General features: G+C 44.4%; 1 long non-coding RNA gene across 1 annotated transcript; it reads left to right on the top strand.

Moving 5' to 3' along the window:
* Positions 1-247: 247 nt before the first annotated feature.
* LOC127294450 (uncharacterized) lies at positions 248-2,086 on the top strand. Its single transcript, XR_007846652.2, has 3 exons — positions 248-392; positions 1,276-1,351; positions 1,519-2,086. It is a non-coding gene; the product is annotated as an uncharacterized lncRNA (long non-coding RNA).
* The last annotated feature ends 24,491 nt before the right edge of the window (positions 2,087-26,577 follow it).

The raw sequence follows: 26,577 nt of genomic DNA, 5'->3' as shown, positions 1-26,577 counted from the left end.
GCTGTTTCAGATTCTGGTACGAATTTGTAAAATCCGCCAAATCTTGTGTGCAGATCCAAATCAAGTGATTCAAAGTTCCTCAGATAGGTATTGAAAAGATATACAACTTGGCGTTGGTCTCATCCTCAAATTCTTTATGGATTTTTCATGGTAAATAAAGTTCTGCAAACATGCAGAATCACTGTTTGTTAGATTTCTTCCGTTTTACAAAACATTTTTGAGTAAACTCAACTGTGGGTGAAAGCCCTCTCCAGTACCTTAATTTTGGCGTTGGTTTCACTTCAAATGACCTCCTGAAATTGAAATGGTTCACAGATCAAGATCTGGTCAGATCTGACTTTGTCGAATTAAACCAGGAGCTTGGGAACGAATTTTTGAATGAAACCAATTGGGTAAGAACCATCTATTCAATACCTTTCCGATGCAGCTGACCTCATATTTTTATGATTTGTGTATGATTTTTGATGAATTAAACTTTTCTGTGTGTTCTGCAGATATGGCTGTTAGCTTTTAAATCATCAAAAATCCATTTTTGAACCTAATTGTGTGATTCCAATTCTGTAGGATTACTGAATATTTTCTTAATCATCTCAAACAAGATTCAAACCTTTATCTGTCCTGCAACTCCATAGTTAAAGCAAATGGTGAAAACATGCAGTAAACTTGTAAATCCAATTGTGAGAGTTTCAGAAACAATTTGAACCCAAATCCAATTGTGTGTGAATCTCTGTTTAAATATCTTTCGAATGCCAGTGGACTCATATTTTTAGGATTTTTCTACGATTTATGGCTTACAGATCTTGTTTTCTGTACAGTCAGATTCAAAGAAATTCCTAAAATTGTAGGTTTAATATTTTTGGGTGATTCCAATTGGGTTAGTCTTGTATTAGTACTGGCTATATATGAAAAATATTATTAGTCTCTGTTAATACATATTTGTTGTTGTTAGTAATGTTTATGTGTGACATGCATTGTTGAAGTAAAACTTTTCGGTTTATTTAAAACCCTTGACCAACTCTTTTTAGTAGAGATGGGCAACCTTTGTTTTATGCTTGCAAAACAAAAACCTCTGCAATTTAACTTTAGCTCTTTTCTTTTGCTTAAGTCTTCAAATGGTGGGGCATATTATTTGCTCCTATTCTTGTGTAGTGTTATGTAAGCTTCTTAAAATAGGGAGAATGATTGCCCGCTTTTCCAAAAATGTTTCAAATTATAATGTGAATGTTTTTGTTGCCAAACTAATGCACTTGTCATCTTTATGATGTTATCTACCAGGGGATATTTGGTTTATACCATGGTGATAACCGAGAGAGGCAATTGCTAAGTTGTGATGCACTCATACCTTTACTAGGTAATTAAATAGGGTTTTCTAAATTAAAACGCTTAAAAATTGTTTTGTGGTGTCTATAGGTCTTTAGTATGTTATACCTTGGCTGCATGGTTAGTTGTTGATTGTTGAATGTTGTCTTGTTGATGCAGTGTGATTGATTGTGTTCCTTTTATATTTTCCGGCGATAGATGCGAACAATTCCGGAGAAGAAGAAGAAGGGGAATCGGATGAGAAGATTATTTATATTGTTGGAATTCTTATATTGATGGAGTTGAAGAAGTACAGGGACAAATAAGCCAAGGCAAGCCATCTTTTGACCTCTGATTCGGTGTCTAGTTGGATGTCATTTGTTGATGTCCAAAGCACCTTGGTTCTATGTGTGTTGTTCTCCTTATTATTGTCATATATGTATGGTTGCTAGTGGAGTACTCCCTAGTGGTGATACTCCACTATTGTCTTTGTGATTATGGGATGCATGGTATCATGGCCGTGCTATTCCTCTTGGTTATCTTGTATGCTCGACTTGAGCATGTTCCATCTCAAGATAATGACTTACACTACACCCACCACTTTTGTAGTATAGAGGTATCAATGTCATGATCTTGGTGTATTCTCAACTTGAGAGGAGTATGCCGTGTACCCATTGGAGAGTATGTTGGATAGTGATAATCCACTATCTAAGTTGTATATTTAGCACCACAAATCTGAAAGTATAATCCTCCTTGTGTGGTCATAGTACATGCTTACCTTAAGCAAGTATGATCCACTCCATTACTCCTTTTCACACCATCTATGGCGTGATGACTCTCATCTCGGCCGTAGTGCAATAGTAGTTCAACTCATGAAACCTTAGGTTGGGAACCCCTCAAGGCTTACCTTGTTGTAAATGTTTTATGAAAACCTTGGGTGAGTTGGACTTACCCCAGTGTGTTTATGAAAGGAAAGGATCTTGGCAAAGATGGTTGGAAAGAAAATCTTGTTTTCGAAAACTTTGGCGTCTAAGTATTCACCCGTGACAATTAACCCGCGCAACCACATTACCCTGGAGTGGGACGGGGCTTAGCTCGTAGTTTGTTCTTCTTAACATGGGACACCGCACAACTATATAAGGGTAAGGTTACCCCTGAATCCGGATTGTCGTTGGTGGAGACAATAGTATAACGGGAGGCCTTCGGGGCTGACCCGTCCGGAAGACACTATGGGTCTCCTGGCTTGGCGGTGGAGCCACGCTCAAAGTGAGGTGAGCTGCCACGGTGCCGGGGAAGTACATACTCCATAGGGTAGGATCCCGTGCTAAGACGAATAGGCGAAAGGCTATGTCCGAGTTTTTGTCATGGCATAGTTGATATGCGGGGATGATGCCCACATGATGAACTCGTGGATCTTGTGGGGAAAGTGTGCAAACTCTGCAGAGTCAAATCTATTCGAATAGCCGTGTCCGCGGTCATGGACGGTTGGAATGGCTGTTGCTTAGCCTGATGAGTTTTGTTTTACAAAATTGTTTGACAAAGGAAAGGAAAGAACTTGTTTTGAAGTACCGGAAGGGTACGGGAAAGGATGTGTCGACCATATGGAGATGGTCGGGAAGGATAAATAAAATTGGGTTACCCCATCCTAGTGTTTTATGTTGTGGAACTCGTTTGAAGTATCTTCTTCAACAAAGATATAGAGATGTCATATGATCTTCTTAGTGTCCCCTTCAACTGTGATGTTGGGATGCTACATCCACAAGAGAAACTATTACTCTTTCATATGCTATATCCACAAGAGAAACTACTTCTCTTCTTCATGCTATTTTCACTGGAGAAATTAGCTCTTCCCTCTTGTCATCTTAGATTAGCATTTGTTATCTTGCACTCTTGCAAAGTACCTTCTTGATGGTTTGCGAGTACAATTCCAAATGTACTCACGGCTTTGTCCCTGGCTATTTACTTGGCCAGACTTGGAGGAACACGATGGATGAAGAAGGAGTTGACGATGTCTATGCGAGCTAGGAATGTCTTCCCAGTCAGTTGCCTATAGAGTTATGGCAGATGACTTGGGTACTGCGCTGCTGAAGTGATGATGCTACTCTGATGTTTAGTTAGGCCCTTCGAGGCTATTATGTAAGTATCGGTCATGTGACCATGTTGTAATTTTCTTATTCCGCTTTGTAATGGACGGTGTAATTTGATATCAGTTCGGTTATGTGTTCATGACACACTGATCATGGGATCGTGAACTGTATACATAACAGGGAATTTTAGACAGCTAGTCCGGGGTCCCCACAGTTTGAACCATGGTTGACACAAATATAAAATTTAAAAAAATAGAAGCCAGTTGTGTTGATTTCCGTATGTCCGCTGCCAATAAAGAACATTCAAGGGCACCCAGTCACCCAAACTGGAAAATCCAGCGGGAGGAGATGGTGCCCTTGTTGGTTCTACCGATGAAGCGAACATCCAGAAACCTCGACTACTAGCTTCGTCTGGCCCGTAGCCAGATTCGCTGCAAAGAAAGAACACTCAACGTTCTAACAATCGGTGTCGGAGCCGGAGTCGTCGGTGTGGTAGTGCCTGCGGCAGGCTGTGTCGTCGAACACCTTGACGATCATCTCGTCGTACCCCTCGTAGAGGAAGGTGAGCTGGCAGCCGGGATCGAGGTCGAGGTCACGGGCGAACTTGTCCCACCCCGTGTGCAGGTACATCTTGCCCTGCCCGTCGAACAGGACCTCCACGGTCCAGCGGTAGAAGTTGCAGCTAGCCTCCCGTAGCGGCAAGTGCGCCGGCTCGATGCCGTCGACGAACTTGGCGAACTTGTCCGGTAGGCGCTTGATGGCGAGTGGGTCGTCGTCGATGCGTAGGAGGAACTCGAAGCAGCGCTCCTCCTGCGAGGACGAGGAGGGCGTAGGCGACAGCGAGCGTGGGGCCGTAGCTGCTCCACCACGGTGGCCCCTGCCCCGGCCACGGGGGCGCCCAGGGCCGCGGCCTCGACCGCCTCGCCGGCCACCAGGACCGGCCATGGACTTCCTCGCGGGCTTGGCTGCGTCGCAGGAACACCTAGGCGGCGCTACGGTCGAGCTTTGTGGCGGCTAGCTAGGGTTTCTTTGGAGGAGTGGATGAGGAAGAAGAACGCGCGCCCCCTTTATATAGGCCGGCGGCATGCGGTGGCCGCGGGACGCGTGGCGTCGCCATCAACCTGGTTGGCAGAGGTGGGCGGCCGCTCGGCAGCCGAGGCATCGTCGCCATTAGTGGCGCAGTGTGCCGAAGCGATGCAGCGACGCAACTTTGCAGTCGCTGGCGCGTTTGAGAAGACGCATCGACGCAGGGTCGCTGCCAGGCGGGCCAGCCGAAACGTCCGCCAGACACGAGCGGACGTTTCCGGACGTCCGCAGAGACGCATCGCTGGCGCATATTTGGGCCAGGTTTGCGTCTCCGCGGACGGCCCGGTCACTTTGCGTCGCCCCGCTGGAACAGGCCCCAGACGCATTTCCAGTCACAGCGGACGAAAACGTTCACTGAGCGTCCGTTTGCGTCGCGCCGCTGGAGATGCCCTTAGTGCCCAACTAGTTGGAGGATCAGGATGCCTATCATCTTCAACCTTCGTACTTTCCCATAAAAATTATGAGTTTATGTAGTCTCACTAGATTATATTCTATCATCTTGCAATAAGGTCTTAGATATCACATATATCTCATACCTCGCTTATTTCTGAAAACAAAATTTCCAGCTCCTTACTTTTCAAACGGATTTGAAGTTCAAGTTTTACGGAGACAAGATGATTTTAGGTGCTAATTGAAACCATTGCTCTTTGAATCAGCAATGTGAGGTTTACTAAAAGTTTGCGATAGGACTTAATCATATCTTGATTCTTTAACAATACGGTACTAGTCCGTAAAGTTACTTGTCAGACTTAATAATATTTCTATCTCAATTACAAGAATAGCGCATGGTAGATAACGGATGCCAATTCTACAAATTTAATTCAAAAAACTACTTAGACTATGTTCATGATAATTAGTTCATGTTTTAATCTAATTACTAATGAACTCCCACTTAATACAACATCCCTCATAGTTGTTTAGTGGCACACGATCCATATCCACTACACCAAAACCGATCATCACGTGACATGATGTAGCTTCAATGGTGAACATCAACATGTTGATCATATCATCCATATGACTCGTGTTCAACCTTTCGGTTTCCTGTGTTTCGAGGCCATGTATGTACATGCTAGGCTCGTCAAGCAAACCCAAGTATTTCCGCGTGTGCAACATGGCTTACACCCGTTGTATGTGAACGTAGAATATATCACATCCGATCATCACGAGATGCTTCAAAACGACGAACTGTAGCAACGGTGCATACGAGGGGAGAACACTTTATTATCTTGATATTAATGTGAGGGATCATCTTATAATGCTACTGTCGCGATCTAAGAAAGATAAGATGCATAAAGGATTAACATCACATGCAATTCATAATATGTGATATGATATGGCCTTTCTTCTTGTGCTTTTGATCTCCATCTCCAAAACACATGAGCATGATCTCCATCATCACCAGCATTGCACCAAGGTCCATGGCGCCGCTTCATGGTTGTCCATCACTTATAGCTACTATGACAACTACTTGAAATAAAGCTATTACATGATGAATAGACATCGCAGGTCTTAACAAATTTAAAGACAACCATTAGGCTCCTTCTGGTTGACATAATACAATAATGAACATCTCATACATCAAATATAATCATCATCACATCATGGCCATATCACATCACCAAACCCAGCAAAAACAAGTTAGACGCCTCTAATTTGGTTTGCATATTTTACGTGGTTTAGGGTTTTCGAGTAAGATCCAATCTACCTACAAACATGAACCACAACGGTGATACTAATGTTGTCAATTGAAAGAGTAAATTGAATCTTAACTATGGTGGGAGAGACAAACACCCGCAAAGCCACTTATGCAATACAAGTTGCATGTCAAGCGTGTAGCAAGTCTCATGAGACGCTGTCATGTAAAGTTAGCCTGGGCCGCTTCATCCCACCATCCCGCAAGATGCAAAGTACACTAACCAAAAACAACAAGAGCATCAACTCCCACACAACCATTGTGTTCTACTCGTGCAACAGATCTATGCATAGACATGGCTCTGATACCACTGATGGGTTCGTTGCATAGAAAACAAAAAAATTCTACCGCAAAGACGAATAAATCCAAGATCTAATCTATGGAAAAGCCAAGATCTAATCTACCAAGATCGAAGCAGCGAGATGTATATGAGACTAACCCTCGAAGATTCCAAAGCCTACGAGATTAGATCTCGTTGTTGATGTTGTCGATCATCCATTGCTGCAATCCGGCAGCACTTCCGTACTCGGTCGTGCGTACGGTGTCGATGAAGCCCGTTCTCTCCCCGTTCCAGCGGGAAGCGGAGGTGTGGTAGATCTCCTCGGAATCCCAGCAGCACGACGGCGTGGTGGTGGTGGTGGAGGAGAAAAGCTGCAGGGCTTCGCCAAGCCGGAACAACTCTATGGAGGAGAGAGGGGGGCGGCCAGAACTTGGTATGGAAGGGGTGGTGCGCCCCCTGCCCCTTCCCCTCTTTATATAGGGGGGAGGTCGGTTGGGGTGGCCCCCCAAGCCCATCTAGGGCTTGGCCGGCGGCCAAAAGGGGGAGGGGGAGTTTTCTTCCCCCAAGTTGATCCCCCTAGGGTTTGGGGAAACCCTAAGGGGTTGGCCGGCTGGGCCTTGGGGGCATGTGCCCCTGGCCCATTAGGCTAGGGAGCATCCCCTCGGCCCATGCTAGGCCTCCTAGGGTTGTGGGACCACTGGTGGGACCCCCAGAACCTTTTAGAACCTTCCCGGTCTTTCACCGGAAAAATCCCAAACTTTTCCGAAACCTAGAAACCAACTTCCCTTATATGAATCTTATTCTCCGAACTATTCCAGACCTCCTCGTGATGTCTTGGATCCCATCCGAGACTCCGAACAAACTTCGGTCTCCATCTCATATTCCGAATCTACTTATGCGACATCGAACCTTAAGCGCGTCACCCTACGGTTCGTGAACTATGCAGACATGGTCGAGACTCCTCTCCGACCAATAACCAATAGCGGGATCTGGAGATCCATAATGGCTCCCACACATTCAACGATAACTTAGTGATCGATTGAACCATTTACATACGATACCGATTCCCTTTGTCACGCGATACTTTACTTGTCCGAGGTTCGATCATCGGTATCTCCATACCATGTTCAACCTCGTTACCGACAAGTACTCTTTACTCGTACCGTGGTATGTCATCTCTTGTGATCCAGTCACATGCTTGCAAGCTAATCAGACGACATTCCACCGAGAGGGCCCAGAGTATATCTATCCGTCATCGGGATGGACAAATCCCACTGTTGATCCATATGCCTCAACTCATACTTTCCGAATACTTAATCCCATCTTTATAACCACCCATTTACGCAATGGAGTTTGATGTAATCAAAGTACCCTTCCGGTGTAAGTGATTTACATGATCTCATGGTCGAAGGACTAGGTAACTATGTATCGAAAGCATATAGCAAGTTGAACTTAATGACTTGATCTCATGCTACACTTATTTGGGTGTATGTCTATTATATCATTCATCCAATGACATAACCTTGTTATTAACAACATCTAATGTTCATGATCACGAAACCATGATCATCTATTAATCAACAAACTAGTTATACAAGAGGCTTACTAGGGACTCCTTATTGTTTACATAACACACATGTATCAATGTTTCGGTTAATACAATTATAGCATGGGATGTAAACATTTATCATGTACACTAAGATTAACAATAACTAATTTATTATTGCCTCTTGGGCATATCTCCAACACACATTCCACTTGAACTCGATGACGCCGATCTTGACCGCAACAAGATGGAATGCCTTTCTTGACTGTGCTTGCCTGATGAAAGTCTTGCGGATTGCTCCCCCATAATACACTATGGGAGAGCTTCTTCTCCAGTGCATCTTCACATATCTATGATCATCATATGAATGGAAAGCTTCAAGCATATGATCTCTTCGAGTTGGTTCATCTTGAACTTGCACCTCATTTCTTCTTATTGCAACCTTGAAGCCAACATATGGTTCAAATATTGCCTATGGATAACTCCTACAAATATAACTCAATGCAACCATTAGTCCATAGGGATTGTCATTAATTACAAAAACCACACATGGGGGCTCTATGCTCTTTCGAATCGTAATAGCTTAGGTATAAGCTTAGCTTGTAGTTTATAGGTTCTTTATTTATTCTTTATTTATTCTTTAGGTTTTATTTTAGTTTCTTTAAGTGCTTGCAACTATTTACTTAGGTATAATAATTAATTCCCTCGCCCTCTATATGGTTTAAGATACATGCTTGCTTATGTTAATCACGGGTTAACTTTAAGCATGGCTTCCTAATTGCTAAGGTTGTGCCTTTTGATCTATCTTAATAGGTATCCTAGGTGATTCCTGTGTGGAATTGCTAGGATCCTTACTAATTCCAGTTGTATTTGTGTTTGCAGTCACTAGCAAGTATGTGTACCTTGCTAATGTACTACCAGGGCTTAATCCTTTTGTGCAAATGCTATCTAATCTACTGGCTACTAAAGGTTATATCCTAGGGCAATGAATTACCCTTTTAGACTAAAGCACTTCTTATTCCCGACTATTGATGAGCAATTGATCTTGCCCTTTTCCTCCAGCTGCTCCTCGTAGTTCTTGCTCTACCTCTCTCAGATATCTCTCTAGAGAGCTATGCGAGTGTTCTAAGCTAGTGAGTCTGGTTTGTGAGCTATAGGGTTGCCTCAACCCCTCTATTTGTAGTTCTCCTAATTGATTGTGGTATTGACACCTAGCTCATGCAGTTAGTTGACTTAGATGGTTCTAGTGACTTCCTGGTTTGACTTATGTGCTAAGGGGAATGGATTTGGTGGTCAATTGACTCAAAGGTTTGACTCCTAGTGACTTGGCAAAAATGCCAGGTCGATTTGCTACCTATTTTCCTATCATGTAGTCTGTGTTGGACAATTCCAATAAGCATTTGGGTTTCCTTTTTTTGTTTTGGTTCTTCGAATAATTCCTGGCCTTTTTATGATTTGACTGCTATCCATTGTAGTTTGTAGTAGCAAGGATTTGGGTGGTTTTAAAAGGTTTAGATTTTGTAATATATTAAGTTGATTTCAATTTTAATTGCTTTGGATTTGCCTACGGATCCTGGATATAGTGAGGTGTTGCATACTGATTCTATCGGATTGGTTTCAATGTAACTGATACATGGAAAATTTTCGTATTGCTTCCTTATGGTTTGCTATTCTAGGGTTTACTTTTCTACCATTACTGCTATTTATTTTAGTTCTTGGTGGCTTTTCCTATACTTGAATGTTCCTATGGATGTTACCGATATCAGTTACTACTCTACTCTATGGCTATTCCTAGCATTGGTCTAAGTCATGGTCTACTATCAAGTTTTACTACATCAACATTGATCTCTCTCAAATTCGGGTTGTTCTTATTTGCTTATTACCCTCACTAATGTTTCAGGAACTCTTTCGTGGGACATCTACTTGGATCCTATACCAGATGGATTCACCGTAAGGTGAATCCAACATTTTAACCATGGCAACAAGTTGCAAGTGTGGTGGATGATCAAGTGGTGATGATGATGTTGGCTGTGGTGGAGTAACAATGGTGGTGCTGGTAGTGATGCTGATTAGAGTGGTGCACATGAAGTGATGGTGGTGGTTGTGACACTAGTGTAGGCTAGTCTATGTTTTTCTATTTTTTGTTTTTAGTGTGTATTTAGGTTGTTGTTTTGTTATTTTAATTTTCTAGATAAACAAGATTTTTAAATGACTTTGTAATGGTTTAATGATTAATAAAGAATATGTTTATGATCATTTTGATACCAAGTTTAAATTTTTATGATTTTTATTTATTTAGTTATGAAATTTTGAATACGGCCCCTATTATTGTTCAAATTGAAATTTTGAGTTTTGAATTTTGTTTTGTAATTATTACTTGTATATGATTGATACGTCTCCGACGTATCAATAATTTCTTATGTTCCATGCCACATTATTGATGATATCTACATGTTTTATGCATACTTTATGTCATATTTATACATTTTCCGGCACTAACCTATTAACGAGATGCCGAAGAGCCGATTCTTTGTTTTTACTGCTGTTTTTGGTTTCAGAAATCCTAGTAAGGAAATATTCTCGGAATTGGACGAAATCAACGCCCAGGGGCCTATTTTCACACGAAGCTTCCAGAAGACCGAAGAGAAGACGAAGTGGGGCCACGAGGCGGCGCCACAGTAGGGCGGTGCGGCCCAAGCCCTGGCCGCGCCACCCTAGCGTGTGGGCCCCTCGTGACTCTCCCGACTCTGCCCTTCTGCCTACAAATAGCCTTCGTCGCGAAACCCCCAGTACCGAGAGCCACGATACGGAAAACCTTCCAGAGACGCCACCGCCGCCAATCCCATCTCGGGGGATTCAGGAGATCGCCTCCGGCACCCTGCCGGAGAGGGGATTCATCTCCTGGAGGACTCTACACCGCCATGGTCGCCTCCGGAGTGATGAGTGAGTAGTTCACCCCTGGACTATGGGTCCATAGCAGTAGCTAGATGGTTGTCTTCTCCTCATTATGCTTCATTGTTGGATCTTGTGAGCTGCCTAACATGATCAAGATCATCTATCTGTAATGCTATATGTTGTGTTTGTTGGGATCCGATGAATAGTGAATACTATGTTATGTTGATTATCAATCTATGTGTTGTTTATGATCTTGCATGCTCTCCGTTACTAGTAGATGCTTTGGCCAAGTTGATGCTTGTAACTCCAAGAGGGAGTATTTATGCTCGATAGTGGGTTCATGTCTCCGTGAATGCTGGGAGTGACAGAAACCCCTAAGGTTATGGATGTGCTGTTGCCACTAGGGATAAAACATTGATGCTATGTCCGAGGATGTAGTTATTGATTACATTACGCACCATACTTAATGCAATTGTCTGTTGTTTGCAACTTAATACTGGAAGGGGTTCGGATGATAACCTGAAGGTGGACTTTTTAGGCATAGATGCATGCTGGATAGCGGTCTATGTACTTTGTCGTAATGCCCAATTAAATCTCACTATACTCATCATGTCATTTATGCATTGTCATGCCCTCTCTATTTGTCAATTGCCCAACTGTAATTTGTTCACCCAACATGCTATTTATCTTATGGGAGAGACACCACTAGTGAACTGTGGACCCCGGTCCATTCTTTTACATCGAATACAATCTACTACAATACTTGTTCTACTGTTTTCTGCAAACAATCATCATCCACACTATACATCTAATCCTTTGTTACAGCAAGCCGGTGAGATTGACAACCTCACTGTTTCGTTGGGGCAAAATACTTTGGTTGTGTTGTGCAGGTTCCACGTTGGCGCCGGAATCCCTGGTGTTGCGCCGCACTACATCTCGCCGCCATCAACCTTCAACGTGCTTCTTGGCTCCTACTGGTTCGATAAACCTTGGTTTCTTACTGAGGGAAAACTTGCCGTTGTACGCATCACACCTTCCTCTTGGGGTTCCCAACGGACGCGTGTTGTACGCGTATCAAGCAGATTTTCTGGCGCCGTTGCCGGGGAGATCAAGACACGCTGCAAGGGGAGTCTCCACAATCCAATCTCTTTACTTTGTTTTTGTCTTGCTTTATTTTATTTACTACTTTGTTTGCTACACTAAATCAAAACACAAAAAAATTAGTTGCTAGTTTTACTTTATTTGCTATCTTGTTTGCTATATCAAAAACACAAAAAAATTAGTTACTTACATTTACTTTATCTAGTTTGCTTTATTTACTATTGCTAAAATGGGTACTCCTGAAAATACTAAGTTGTGTGACTTCACAACTACAAATAATAATGATTTTTTATGCACACCTATTGCTCCACCTGCTACTACAGCAGAATTCTTTGAAATTAAACCTGCTTTACTAAATCTTGTTATGCGAGAGCAATTTTCTGGTGTTAGTTCTGATGATGCTGCTGCCCATCTCAATAACTTTGTTGAACTATGTGAAATGCAAAAGTATAAAGATGTAGATGGTGACATTATAAAATTAAAATTGTTTCCTTTCTCATTAAGAGGAAGAGCTAAAGATTGGTTGCTATCTCTGCCTAAGAATAGTATTGATTCATGGACTAAATGCAAGGATGCTTTTATTGGTAGATATTATCCCCCTGCTAAAATTATATCTTTGAGGAGTAGCATAATGAATTTTAAACAATTGGATAATGAGCATGTTGCACAAGCATGGGAAAGAATGAAATCTTTGGTTAAAAATTGCCCAACCCATGGACTGACTACTTGGATGATCATCAAAACCTTTTATGCAGGACTGAATTTTTCTTCGCGGAACCTATTGGATTCAGCTGCTGGAGGTACCTTTATGTCCATCACTCTTGGAGAAACAACAAAGCTTCTTGATAATATGATGATTAATTACTCTGAATGACACACGGAAAGAGCTCCACAAGGTAAGAAGGTAAATTCTATCGAAGAAACCTCATCCTTGAGTGATAAGATTGATGCTATTATGTCTATGCTTGTGAATGATAGGACTAATGTTGATCCTAATAATGTTAAGTTAGCTTCATTGGTTTCTCAAGAAGAACATGTTGATGTAAACTACATTAAAAATAATAATTTCAACAACAATGCTTACCGGAACAATTCTAGTAACAACTATAGGCCATATCCTTATAATAATGGCAACGGCTATGGTAATTCTTATGGGAATTCTTACAACAATAATAGGAATTCACCCCCTGGACTTGAAGCCATGCTTAAAGAATTTATTAGTACACAAACTGCTTTTAACAAATCTGTTGAAGAAAAGCTTGGGAAAATTGATATACTTGCTTCTAAAGTCGATAGTCTTGCTACTGATGTTGATCTTTTGAAATCAAAAGTTATGCCTCATGAGAATCATAATAATAAAATTGTTACTACAGCAAATGTCATCTAGGTTAGAATTAATGAGAATATAAGATTGATGGCCGAATTGCGTGCTAGGTGGGAGAAAGAAGAAAATGAAAAAGAAGATAATATAGCTAAAGTCTGGACTATTACCACCACTAGTAATGCTAATGCTACACATGTTGCTGCACCTACTACTAATAATGGTAAAAGAATTGGTGTTGGCAATGTTTCCACTTCAAATGCAAAGCGCGAAAAACTGCCTGAAACTGCTAAAACTACTTTGAAGCTGTGATAAAACTGCTGAAATTTTTTCCAACATTGGGAATGATGATCCCATTGCTTTAGATTATAATGGTTTGGATTTTGATGATTGTCATATCTCTGAAGTTATAAAGTACTTACAAAAACTTGCTAAGAGTCCTAATGCCAGTGCTATAAACTTGGCTTTCACGAAACATATTACAAATGCTCTCATAAAAGCTAGAGAAGAGAAACTAGAACGCGAAGCTTCTATTCCTAGGAAGCTAGAAGATGGTTGGGAGCCCATCATTAAGATGAAGGTAAATGACTTTGATTGTAATGCTTTATGTGATCTTGGTGCAAGTATTTCTGTTATGCCTAAGAAAATCTATAATATGCTTGACTTGCCACCATTGAAAAATTGTTATTTGGATGTTAATCTTGCTGATCATTCTACAAAGAAATCTTTGGGGAGAGTTGATAATGTTCACATTACCATTAACAATAACCATGTCCCCGTTGATTTTGTTGTCTTGGATATTGAATGCAATGCATCTTGTCCCATTATATTGGGAAGACCTTTTCTTCGAACTGTTGGTGCTATCATTGATATGAAGGAAGGTAATATTAAATATCAATTTCCTCTCAAGAAAGGTATGGAACACTTCCCTAGAAAGAGAATAAAGTTACCTTTTGATTCTATTATTAGAACAAATTATGATGTTGACACTTCGTCTCTTGATAACACTTGATATACACTTTCTGCGCCTAGCTGAAAGGCGTTAAAGAAAAGCGCTTATGGGAGACAACCCATGTTTTTTACTACAATACTTTTATTTTATATTTGAGTCTTGGAAGTTGTTACTACTGTAGCAACCTCTCCTTATCTTAGTTTTGTGCATTTTTGTGCCAAGTAAAGTCGTTGATAGTAAGGTTCATACTAGATTTGGATTACTGCGCAGAAACAGATTTCTTTGCTGTCACGAATCTGGGCCTAATTCTCCGTAGGTAACTCAGAAAATTATGCTAATTTACGTGAGTGATCCTCACATATGTATGCAACTTTCATTCAATTTGAGAATTTTCATTTGAGCAAGTCTGGTGCCTCTTAGAAATTCGTCTTTACGAACTGTTCTATTTTGACAGATTCTGCCTTTTATTTCGCATTGCCTGTTTTGCTATGCTTGATGGATTTTTCGATTCCATTAACTTTCAGTAGCTTTGTGCAATGTCCAGAAGTGTTAAGAATGATTATGTCACCTCTGAACATGTAAATTTTGATTGTGCACTAACTCTCTAATGAGTTGTTTTGAGTTTGGTGTGGAGGAAGTTTTCAAGGATCAAGAGAGGGAGATGATACAATATGATCAAGGAGAGTGAAAGCTCTAAGCTTGGGGATGCCCCGGTGGTTCACCCCTGCATATATCAAGAAGACTCAAGCGTCTAAGCTTGGGGATGCCCAAGGCATCCCCTTCTTCATCGACAACATTATCAGGTTCCTCCCCTGAAACTATATTTTTATTCCATCACATCTTATGTGCTTTTTCTTGGAGCGTCGGTTTGTTTTTGTTTTTTGTTTTGTTTGAATAAAATGGATCCTAGCATTCACTTTATGGGAGAGAGACACGCTCCGCTGTAGCATATGGATAAGTATGTCCTTGGTTTCTACTCATAGTATTCATGGCGAAGTTTCTCCTTCGTTAAATTGTTATATGGTTGGAATTGGAAAATGATACATGTAGTAATTGCTATAAATGTCTTGGGTAATGTGATACTTGGCAATTGTTGTGCTCATGATTAAGCTCTTGCATCATATGCTTTGCACCCATTAATGAAGAAATACATAGAGCATGCTAAAATTTGGTTTGCATATTTGGTTTCTCTAAGGTCTAGATAATTTCTAGTTTTGAGTTTGAACAACAAGGAAGACGGTGTAGAGTCTTATAATGTTTTCAATATGTCTTTTATGTGAGTTTTGCTGCACCGGTTCATCCTTGTGTTTGTTTCAAATAAGCCTTGCTAGCCTAAACCTTGTATCGAGAGGGAATACTTCTCATGCATCCAAAATACTTGAGCCAACCACTATGCCATTTGTGTCCACCATACCTACCTTGCAGCGTGTCTTGATCTCCCCGGCAACGGCGCCAGAAAAAGAGCTTGATGGCGTGTATTTCACACGTTCGTTGGGCAACCCCAAGAGGAAGGTATGATGCGCACAGCAGCAAGTTTTCCCTCAGAAAGAAACCAAGGTTTATCGAACCAGGAGGAGCCAAGAAGCACGTTGAAGGTTGATGGCGGCGAGATGTAGTGCGGCGCAACACCAGGGATTCCGGCGCCAACGTGGAACCTGCACAACACAACCAAAGTACTTTGCCCCAACGAAACAGTGAGGTTGTCAATCTCACCGGCTTGCTGTAACAAAGAGTTAACCGTATTGTGTGGAAGATGATTGTTTGCAGAAAACAGTAGAACAAGTATTGCGATGATTGTATTTCAAGAAAGAGAATTGGACCGGGGTCCACAGTTCACTAGAGGTGTCTCTCCCATAAGACGAACAGCATGTTGGGTGAACAAATTACAGTTGGGCAATTGACAAATAAAGAGAGCATGACCATGCACATACATATCATGATGAGTATAGTGAGATTTAATTGGGCATTACGACAAATTACATAGACCGTCATCCAACTGCATCTATGCCTAAAAAGTCCACCTTCAAAGTTATCATCCGAACCCCTCCGTATTAAGTTGCAAACAACAGACAATTGCATTAAGTATGGTGCGTAATGTAACTAGTGACTACATCCTTGAACATAGCACTAATGTTTTATCCCTAGTGGCAACAACACAACACAACCTTAGAACTTTCATCCTTTGTCCCGGTGTCAATGCAGGCATGAACCCACTATCGAGCATAAGTACTCCCTCTTGGAGTCACAAGCATCTACTTGGCCAGAGCATCTACTAGTAACGGAGAGCATGCAAGATCATAAACAACACATAGCATAACTTTGATAATCAACATAACAAGTATTCTCTATTCATCGGATCCCAACAAACGCAACATATAGAATTACAGATAGATGATCTTGATCATGTTAGGCAGCTCACAAGATCCGACAATGATAGCACAATGGGGAGAAGACAACCATCTAGCTACTGCTATGGACCCATAGTCCAGGGGTAGACTACTCACACATCACACCGGAGGCGACCATGGCGGCGTAGAGTCCTCGGGAGATGATTCCCCTCTCCGGCGAGGTGCGGAGGCGATCTCTGGATCCCCCGAGATGGGATCGGCGGCGGCGGCGTCTCTGGAAGGTTTTCCGTATCGTAGCTCTCGGTGGGGGTTTCGTCACGGAGACTTTTTATAGGCGGAAGGGCAGGTCAAGAGGCGGCACGGGGCCCCACACTACGAGCCGGCGCGGCCAAGGGGGCCGCGCCGCCTATGGTGTGGCCCCTCCGTGGCCCCTCTTCGTCTCTCCTTCGGACTTACGGAAGCTTCGTGAGAAAATAGGCCCCTGGGCTTTGATTTCGTCCAATTCCGAGAATATTTCCTTACTAGGATTTCTGAAACCAAAAACAGCAGTAAAACAAAGAATCGGCACTTCGGCATCTTGTTAATAGGTTAGTTCCAGAAAATGCACGAATATGACATAAAGTGTGCATAAAACATGTAGATAACATCAATAATGTGGCATGGAACATAAGAAATTATCGATACGTCGGAGACGTATCACGGACAGCGAGGATGATGATGATGACGAGGAGGAAGAGGCTCCGGCGAAGGGCTGGGGCAGCAGCGACGAGGAGCTTCCTGGGAGCAGCGCCGACGACATCGACGGCGGTGATGACGAGGACAGCGATGACTAGCAGAATAGGACTAGTAGTAGCAGTGCACTAGGCACTAGATCCCTCTTTTGAGAGCCATCGGCTCTTTCTTGTAAAGCCGCTCCTTTGAATTAATGAAATCGTTCTTTCAATTCATCCTTCAATTACTCCAATTTCATTTCTTCCGCCTGTCATGCCAAGACCGATAGCAATGTATCGGATTTCTTTTCTTTTGGACGCCCATGAAGCCGGACTCTCATGTCGATTAGCTCGTAGGCCAAGAACTTCTCAATTTCAGGCTGCGATTAGGTATCTGACCACAATTTTTCGCAATCCCTCAGCCGATGACTACTCATCGGCTATTTTGAGAATCTAGTCCCTTCCCTTCTCTTGCAGCGACAGGACGGTCCAAAACTTGTAAAAAACAACGGCCCCCTTCCCCGATTCAGAGGAGACCCCAATGCAGGGCCAGTCGATGCGACTCCAATCGGCTTTCAAAAACAGAGCATTTACCAGGCCAGCTGCCCCCCGAGTCTTAGTCGAGGCGAGAACGGTAATGGATCCGCCGAATGTGCCGCCTATGCAGAGTTAGCCGATTTCAACAAAATCGGCTCCCCAAAGCAGAGAACCTTCAGGGTGAACTGCCCCCCGAGCTTCTCCAGTCCACTTTTCGCGCCTTGCAAGTCAGATCGGCTCCTTTCCTGCACTGAACGTCGATGTCGATGTGAACTTTGAGCATATAACCAGCCGGTCGGTCTTGGTCTTGTGTGACTGCACTAGAGTTGATGGCTGCGCATCGGCTTCGCTTCTTGCGATTTTTTTTTATTTGGCCGATTTTTCTTAATCGGCCCCCAATGTTTCACTGCACGCATGTTTACACACATTTATCTGCACATGTTCATCTGACTGTATGCCCCCCGAGCCGAATCTGCCAAAAGACTGCAGATATCGGCTTTTATGGTTAGTCAGGGCACTGTACTTGCACGTCGGCTCTGCAAGGATTCATGATGACTTTCATCTGCCGACGTGGCCGCTACCCAGTAGATCGTTGCTGAACATAAGCAGAATATGTGCTGAATATGTAGTGAACATAATTTTGGCCGATTGCTGGAATCGGCCCCCATATCCATTAGAGCGCTGACTGAAGGTTCTATAATGCTCCTTCATAATTTTTGGGGCCGATCACAAGGATCAGCCTCGCCTTGTTTTGCTCACTGGTGTGTTCTTGCTACTCGGTTAGGCTGGATAAAACCAACCCAACCTCTGACTTTATGCGCCTGCTGTCGTCCACCTTGAGCGCATCGTAGACTCGTGGGGCACTAAGCTCTGTCGGAAGGACGAGCACCATGTTTGTGCCGGCCGATGTTTCATCGTCGGCTTTCTTTTGCTTGGGACGCCACTCCATTCTCCGTGGATGACCCTCTTCATCCAGGGTTCGCTGAACCTTTGCAGCCAGATCAGGCCGTGCCTTCCTTAGCGTATGCAAGTATAACCTTTCGGCTTCCTCCAGGCCGCGCAAACGCTGAACCCTGCGCTTCTGTGAACGGCTGAGTCCGTCAGGGCACCACCTTGGACGGTGGTACCTGTCTTCTTCCTCTGGTCCCTCGTCTTCAGAGTCCTCAAGATCTGCCCACCGAGGGGACTCAGCACGTTTGCTCTGTGGCGGGAGAGGCCCTAAGCGCTCGAACACAGACACGTTGGCTGCCTCCTTCTTCTTCTTGTTGCATTCTGGGCAATTGCCGATTGTGGGCAATCGGCTCATTCCTGAATCCCAGCAGTGTCTGAAGAAAGGGCAGTCCCAGTGTCTGGCGCTGTCATCTTGCTCCCTTGATTTTTCCGCGGCACGGCGCTCGTGCTCCTCCTCATCGTGATCATGCCGATGATGTCTTCTGGCTTCTCTAGCCAGACGATCTCCTTCATCATCATAACCGGACCGTCGGCGTTGGTCATACTGACTCACATATTTGTTGAGGAGGTGATCAGAGAGGGGCCGCTAACATCTTATGTTCTTCACTTCCCCCTCTGTGACGTAGCGCTTGCCATCATGACGAAGCCGATCGCGTGGAGCGGCCTCTTCTGTGTCCTTGCTATGAGAGCAGCTGCCCTCGTCTCCATCTTTGCCAGAGTGGTTCCCAGGTCCTACCATGTTGATGCTGAACGAGGATCCTGGCTGGCAACCTTCAGGGTACGTGCACTCCACCATGTTAATGGCGGGAAAAGGCTGGGTGTCGACCTTCATGGCGTACTGGTTGAAAATTAGACGCCCCTTCTCTATCGCCGCCTGGATGTGCTGACGCCACACCCTGCAGTCGTTGGTGGCATGGGAGAGCGAGTTGTGCCATTTGCAGTATGGCTTTCCGTTCAGCTCTTGCGCCGTGGGGAACTTGAGACCTTCCGGAATCGTCAACTGTTTCTCCTTGAGCAGGAGGTCGAAGATTTGTTCAGTCTTGGTCACGTCAAAATCAAATCTCCTGGGTGGGCCTGGTGGCTTTACCCATTTGCAGGACACGGGGGTTCCTCCCCGAGTCCATTCAGCCACTGCTACCTCTTGGTCTCCCGCAGGAACTTCGTCTTCCTCTGCCTCGACCCAGGACTACGCACGCTTGAACTTGTCTTGGTACAGGTCCGGTGGCGCTGTTCATATGCGATAGTTTCGAACCATGTGCGCCGGCGAGGGATAATCTGCTTGGGAGGCCATGTCCTTGAGCTGTGTTGCAAGGCACACTACGCCAACTCGATCGCTTCCTTTTCGGTTATACGAACGAGAATAACATCGGTTCCTAAGATTCTGAAGCGCTGGATGTATTCTGTCACGGTTCTCCGCGCTTCGACGTAGTTGTGCTAGATCGGCAATGCCGGACTCGGAAGCCTCACGAATGGTACCGCATGTGGAACTGTTCCTCCAAGCGCTTCCAAGACCGGATGGAGTCTGGCGGCAAAGAGGTGTACCATCCAAAAGCCGATCCCGTGAGGGACTGTGAAAAGAGCCTCACGCGTAGCTGATCCGACACTGAAGCCGGTCCTAGTTGCGCCAAATATCTGCCGACGTGCTCGATGGAGCTGGAGCCATCTGATCCACTGAATTTGGAGAAGTCGGGAGCCGATATTTAGGTGGCAGCGGGATCATCTCGTACTCGTCGAGTACGGCTTGGAATAGCCGATTGCCCTTTTTTCGGCACCATGCCGAACTGGTCTCTCAAGATGGTACTGATCTGATCCGTTGTCTTTGGCTGCAGGAGTTGCACTACGAAGATTCGCCGGGGTGGCGTACTTAGCCAGCCATGTTTGCTTTTCCAGCTACTGAGCCAACCGCAGAGCTGAGCTCTGGAGGTTCGTCGGGGTGGCGTGCTTAGTTAGCCACGTACGCTTCTCAAGCTCGTCGCCGACGTTCCTCCTGTTTTCGCCGGAGTCCCCGATGTTGTGGCCTGGTTTGTGAGTGCCCGCTGCCACAATCGCACATACGTGCACGCGTATCCTTGAGGGATCTCCTTAGGCGCCTCGATCAAGAATTGGTAGTCACTAGGGTCACCACCGATCTTGTAGATGACGAATGCCGGTGTAGCCGGCACTTTCAGCCGGTGCTGCCAACGCATATGGCAGCGGTGGACGGGACTGGAGTGGCAACTCTCCTTGATGCGTCCCGAGAGCTGGTCCTGACGGCGAGTACTGGTGGCTCATGATCTCCTGGATCACGCGCAGAGCGACACGCTCCAACACGTTGACCAGGTTTTGAGTGGCGGTGTAGCGAGTGAGCCACCAAGTAGTTGATCTCTGCCGCAGCCCCCTGGTGCGTTCCTCCGACGGGGCGAGAGGTCTATCCCATCGAGTGCACCTTGCGGTGAGAATCCCTTCCATCGATGCCATGGGAACGGGTTCTGCGAAAAGAGCCGATGAGGTCGGCTTCGAGGGTGGCCTTGATCTCGTCATATCTCTTCTTGAGCTCGTCGAGCAGCTCCTCGTAGGTGACTGGCGTGCCGTCCGCCATCTCGGATGTAGATGGCGATGTGGTTGATGTAGACGATTGTCCCACCGGCGTGCGAGAATGTGTTGATCGCCAAAACCCACCGGCGGGCAGCGACGGTCAACACAGGTAGAGCCGGGACGAGCCTAGAGCTGCGGCTGGCTGAGACCCCTCCGAGCGACGGCCCGCAATGCTCTTCTGGTCACACGTCCGATGCGAAGTGCAAGGGCGTGCCACCTGACCTATACCTGGTCAGGAAGGTGATGGAGATGCCTCGCTTAGTTTCCTGCATGGCATACACGTAAACATTAAATACGAGCCTCGATCGGCTCTCAGGTTATCCTGTGAATCGGCTCAAAGAGCCGATCCACCCATGATTCGTACGGGGTGCACGAATATATGGTGGTCCTACTTGATCAAGATAAAGCTAATGAGATCTACGACGATTTAGGGTTTTCACCGCATAATCGGATCATCCTACTCCAGGTTGGGCCTCGCGGCCACGCACGGTGATCATAAGCCGATCCTAAACAAGGCCTAAAAACCAACATGAAGTTGATCCTCGGAACATCCTGTTTAGGACTTGCGAACGACACCCTACGTGCCGCTGGATCCTCCCCCCCTTTGTAAGGCCTAACTATTGCAGATATTAAACTAATCCTTGTAGAACAAGGAGCAATCGTAACGGATCAGATCTACTAAATAATGATCAAGCGGGGTGCCGCCCCCACACCTGAGATAGGTGTGAGGGCGGCTAGACATGCAAGGGTTGCACTACGTAAGCATGCTTAAACGAAGAACAATGCTAACCCTAACACATCTATGATAACTACGTTGCTCGCCATCAAAAAGGCTTCAGTACAACGTGGAGCTTGTGCTGCCTAGATCGCAAGATGCGATCTAGGCAGCATGTCGCTTACCTGATAGAAACCCTCGAGACGAAGGAGTTGGCGATGCACCGAGATTGGTTTGTTTTGGGTTGAACGTGAGTTGTTGTTTATTCCATAAACCCTAGGTACATATTTATAGTCCAGGGGACTTTCTAACGTGGGAATATCCCCACCGTGTACGAGACAAACTCTAACTTTTAATCTACGATACAATCTACTATAATTAAGGGTACACGGGCAATCTAGCCCAAATTCTCCGTGCAAGGCCGCTTCAGAGATCTTCCACGTGTAATCTCCCAAGCCCATCTCTCTGACGGCCCACCTCCTGATTTGACCAAAATCTGGTGATAACACATGCCCCCCCTGGTTTTGGCAATGATAATTCCAAAACCACTCTGTTTCTGAAGGGTCATGTCGTGGCAGAGCAGAGCTGTTGCAGTATCCGTTATCATTATGCCCTGTCTTCTCAGCTTCTCTGCAAAATTCGATAGCCCTGGCATCATTTCCTTGGAAACTATAATGGCATTAAATTTCCACCAGGCTTCTCATTATTTAACCGTGCCGACTGATTAGCTCTCTTTATCCCCTTCTTCTGTTCCAGCCATCGGCACCCAAAAAACCCTCTTCTCCTATAGCAATGTCTTCCTCTTCCTCCTCCTTCTCAAGCCTCTTCCCCCAATCCTCGCCGAAGAAGAAGAACGAGGACAAGCTTCACTCCGAGGTGAACCCCCTCTCCCCCGACAATGAGAAGAAAGAAGGAGAAGTAGCAGAGGCCAAGGCCTTCCCCTCCGCCAAGCTCCCGCCGAAGAAGCGCTCCCGCATGTGGGCGGATAGCGAGGATGAAGACGACGATGAAGAAGGAGAAGAAGAGGAGGAGGAAGATGAATCTTCCTCTTCCGCTGGGTACCCGCCGACCAAGCGCTTCCGCTCCTGGGCGGACTGATGGCGTGTATTTCACACGTTCGTTGGGCAACCCCAAGAGGAAGGTATGATGCGCACAGCAGCAAGTTTTCCCTCAGAAAGAAACCAAGGTTTATCGAACCAGGAGGAGCCAAGAAGCACGTTGAAGGTTGATGGCGGCGAGATGTAGTGCGGCGCAACACCAGGGATTCCGGCGCCAACGTGGAACCTGCACAACACAACCAAAGTACTTTGCCCCAACGAAACAGTGAGGTTGTCAATCTCACCGGCTTGCTGTAACAAAGAGTTAACCGTATTGTGTGGAAGATGATTGTTTGCAGAAAACAGTAGAACAAGTATTGCAGTAGATTGTATTTCAGTAAAGAGAATTGGACCGGGGTCCACAGTTCACTAGAGGTGTCTCTCCCATAAGACGAACAGCATGTTGGGTGAACAAATTACAGTTGGGCAATTGACAAATAAAGAGAGCATGACCATGCACATACATATCATGATGAGTATAGTGAGATTTAATTGGGCATTACGACAAATTACATAGACCGTCATCCAACTGCATCTATGCCTAAAAAGTCCACCTTCAGGTTATCATCCGAACCCCCTCCAGTATTAAGTTGCAAACAACAGACAATTGCATTAAGTATGGTGCGTAATGTAACTAGTGACTACATCCTTAAACATAGCACTAATGTTTTATCCCTAGTGGCAACAAGACAACACAACCTTAGAACTTTTACATCCGTCCCAGGTGTCAATGCAGGCATGAACCCACTATCGAGCATAAGTACTCCCTCTTGGAGTCACAAGCATCTACTTGGCCAGAGCATCTACTAGTAACGGAGAGCATGCAAGATCATAAACAACACATAGCATAACTTTGATAATCAACATAACAAGTATTCTCTATTCGTCGGATCCCAACAAACGCAACATATAGAATTACAGATAGATGATCTTGATCACGTTAGGCAGCTCACAAGATCCGACAATGATAGCACAATGGGGAGAAGACAACCATCTAGCTACTGCTATGGACCCATAGTCCAGGGGTAGACTACTCACACATCACACCGGAGGCGACCATGGCGGCGTAGAGTCCTCCGGGGAGATGATTCCCCTCTCGGCGGGTGCCGGAGGCGATCTCTGGATCCCCGAGATGGGATCGGCGGCGGCGGCGTCTCTGGAAGGTTTTCCGTATCGTGGCTCTCGGTACTGGGGGTTTCGTCACGGAGACTTTTTATAGGCGGAAGGGCAGGTCAAGAGGCGGCACGGGGGCCCCACACTACAGGCCGGCGCGGCCAAGGGGGGGCCACGCCGCCCTATGGTGTGGCCCCTCCGTGGCCCCTCTTCGTCTCTCCTTCGGACTTCTGGAAGCTTCGTGAGAAAATAGGCCCCTGGGCTTTGATTTCGTCCAATTCCGAGAATATTTCCTTACTAGGATTTCTGAAACCAAAAACAACAGAAACAAAGAATCGGCACTTCAAAGATCTTGTTAATAGGTTAGTTCCAGAAAATGCACGAATATGACATAAAGTGTGCATAAAACATGTAGATAACATCAATAATGTGGCATGGAACATAAGAAATTATCGATACGTCGGAGACGTATCAGCATCCCCAAGCTTAGTTCTGCTCGTCCGAGCAGGTAAAACGATAACACGTATAATTTCTGGAGTGACATGCCATCATAATCTTGATCATACTATTTGTAAAGCATATGTAGTGAATGCAGCGATCGAAACAATGTATATGACATGAGTAAACAAGTGAATCATATAGCAAAGACTTTTCATGAATAGCACTTCAAGACAAGCATCAATAAGTCTTGCATAAGAGTTAACTCATAAAGCAATAATTCAAAGTAGAGATATTGAAGCAACACAAAAGAAGATTAAGTTTCAGCGGTTGCTTTCAACTTGTAACATGTATATCTCATGGATATTGTCAACATAGAGTAATATAATAAGTGCAATAAGCAAGTATGTAGGAATCAATGCACAGTTCACACAAGTGTTTGCTTCTTGAGGTGGAGAGAGATAGGTGAACTGACTCAATATTGAAAGTAAAAGAATGGTCCTCCATAGAGGAAAAGCATCGATTGCTATATTTGTGCTAGAGCTTTGATTTTGAAAACATGAAACAATTTTGTCAACGGTAGTAATAAAGCATATGCATCATGTAAATTATATCTTATAAGTTGCAAGCCTCATGCATAGTGTACTAATAGTGCCCGCACCTTGTCCTAATTAGCTTGGACTACCGGGTCATCACAATGCATTGTTTTTACCAAGTGTCACAAAGGGGTACCTCTATGCCGCCTGTACAAAGGTCTAAGGAGAAAGCTCGCATTGGATTTCTCGCTATTGATTATTCTTCAACTTAGACATCCATACCGGGACAACATAGACAACAGATAATGGACTCCTCTTTTATGCATAAGCATATACCAACAATTAATAATTTTCTCATTTGAGATTTGAGGATTGTTGTCCAAAACTGAAACTTCCACCATGGAGCATGGCTTTAGTTAGCGGCCCGATGTTCTTCTCTAACATATGCATGCTTAACCATATGGTGGTAGATCTCTCTTGCTTCAGACAAGACGAACATGCATAGCAACTCACATGAAATTCAACAATGAAAAGTTGATGGCGTCCCCAGTGAACATGGTTATCGCACAACAAGCAACTTAATAAGAGATAAAGTGCATAATTACATATTCAATACCACAATAGTTTTTAAGCTATTTGTCCCATGAGCTATATATTGCAAAGGTGAATGATGAAATTTTAAAGGTAGCACTCAAGCAATTTACTTTGGAATGGCGGAAAAATACCATGTAGTATAGGTAGGTATGGTGGACACAAATGGCATAGTGGTTGGCTCAAGTATTTTGGATGCATGAGAAGTATTCCCTCTCGATACAAGGTTTAGGCTAGCAAGGCTTATTTGAAACAAACACAAGGATGAACCGGTGCAGCAAAACTCACATAAAAGACATATTGAAAACATTATAAGACTCTACACCGTCTTCCTTGTTGTTCAAACTCAAAACTAGAAATTATCTAGACCTTAGAGAAACCAAATATGCAAACCAAATTTTAGCATGCTCTATGTATTTCTTCATTAATGGGTGCAAAGCATATGATGCAAGAGCTTAATCATGAGCACAACAATTGCCAAGTATCACATTACCCAAGACATTTATAGCAATTACTACATGTATCATTTTCCAATTCCAACCATATAACAATTTAACGAAGGAGAAACTTCGCCATGAATACTATGAGTAGAAACCAAGGACATACTTGTCCATATGCTACAGCGGAGCGTGTCTCTCTCCCATAAAGTGAATGCTAGGATCCATTTTATTCAAACAAAACAAAAAACAAAAACAAACCGACGT

This window comes from Lolium perenne, chromosome 1 (genome assembly GCF_019359855.2).
Source record: "Lolium perenne isolate Kyuss_39 chromosome 1, Kyuss_2.0, whole genome shotgun sequence".
In the NCBI taxonomy this organism is placed as follows: Eukaryota; Viridiplantae; Streptophyta; class Magnoliopsida; order Poales; family Poaceae; genus Lolium; species Lolium perenne.
Note: the sequence above shows the minus strand (reverse complement) of the source record. Positions and strands in the feature narration are given on the sequence as shown.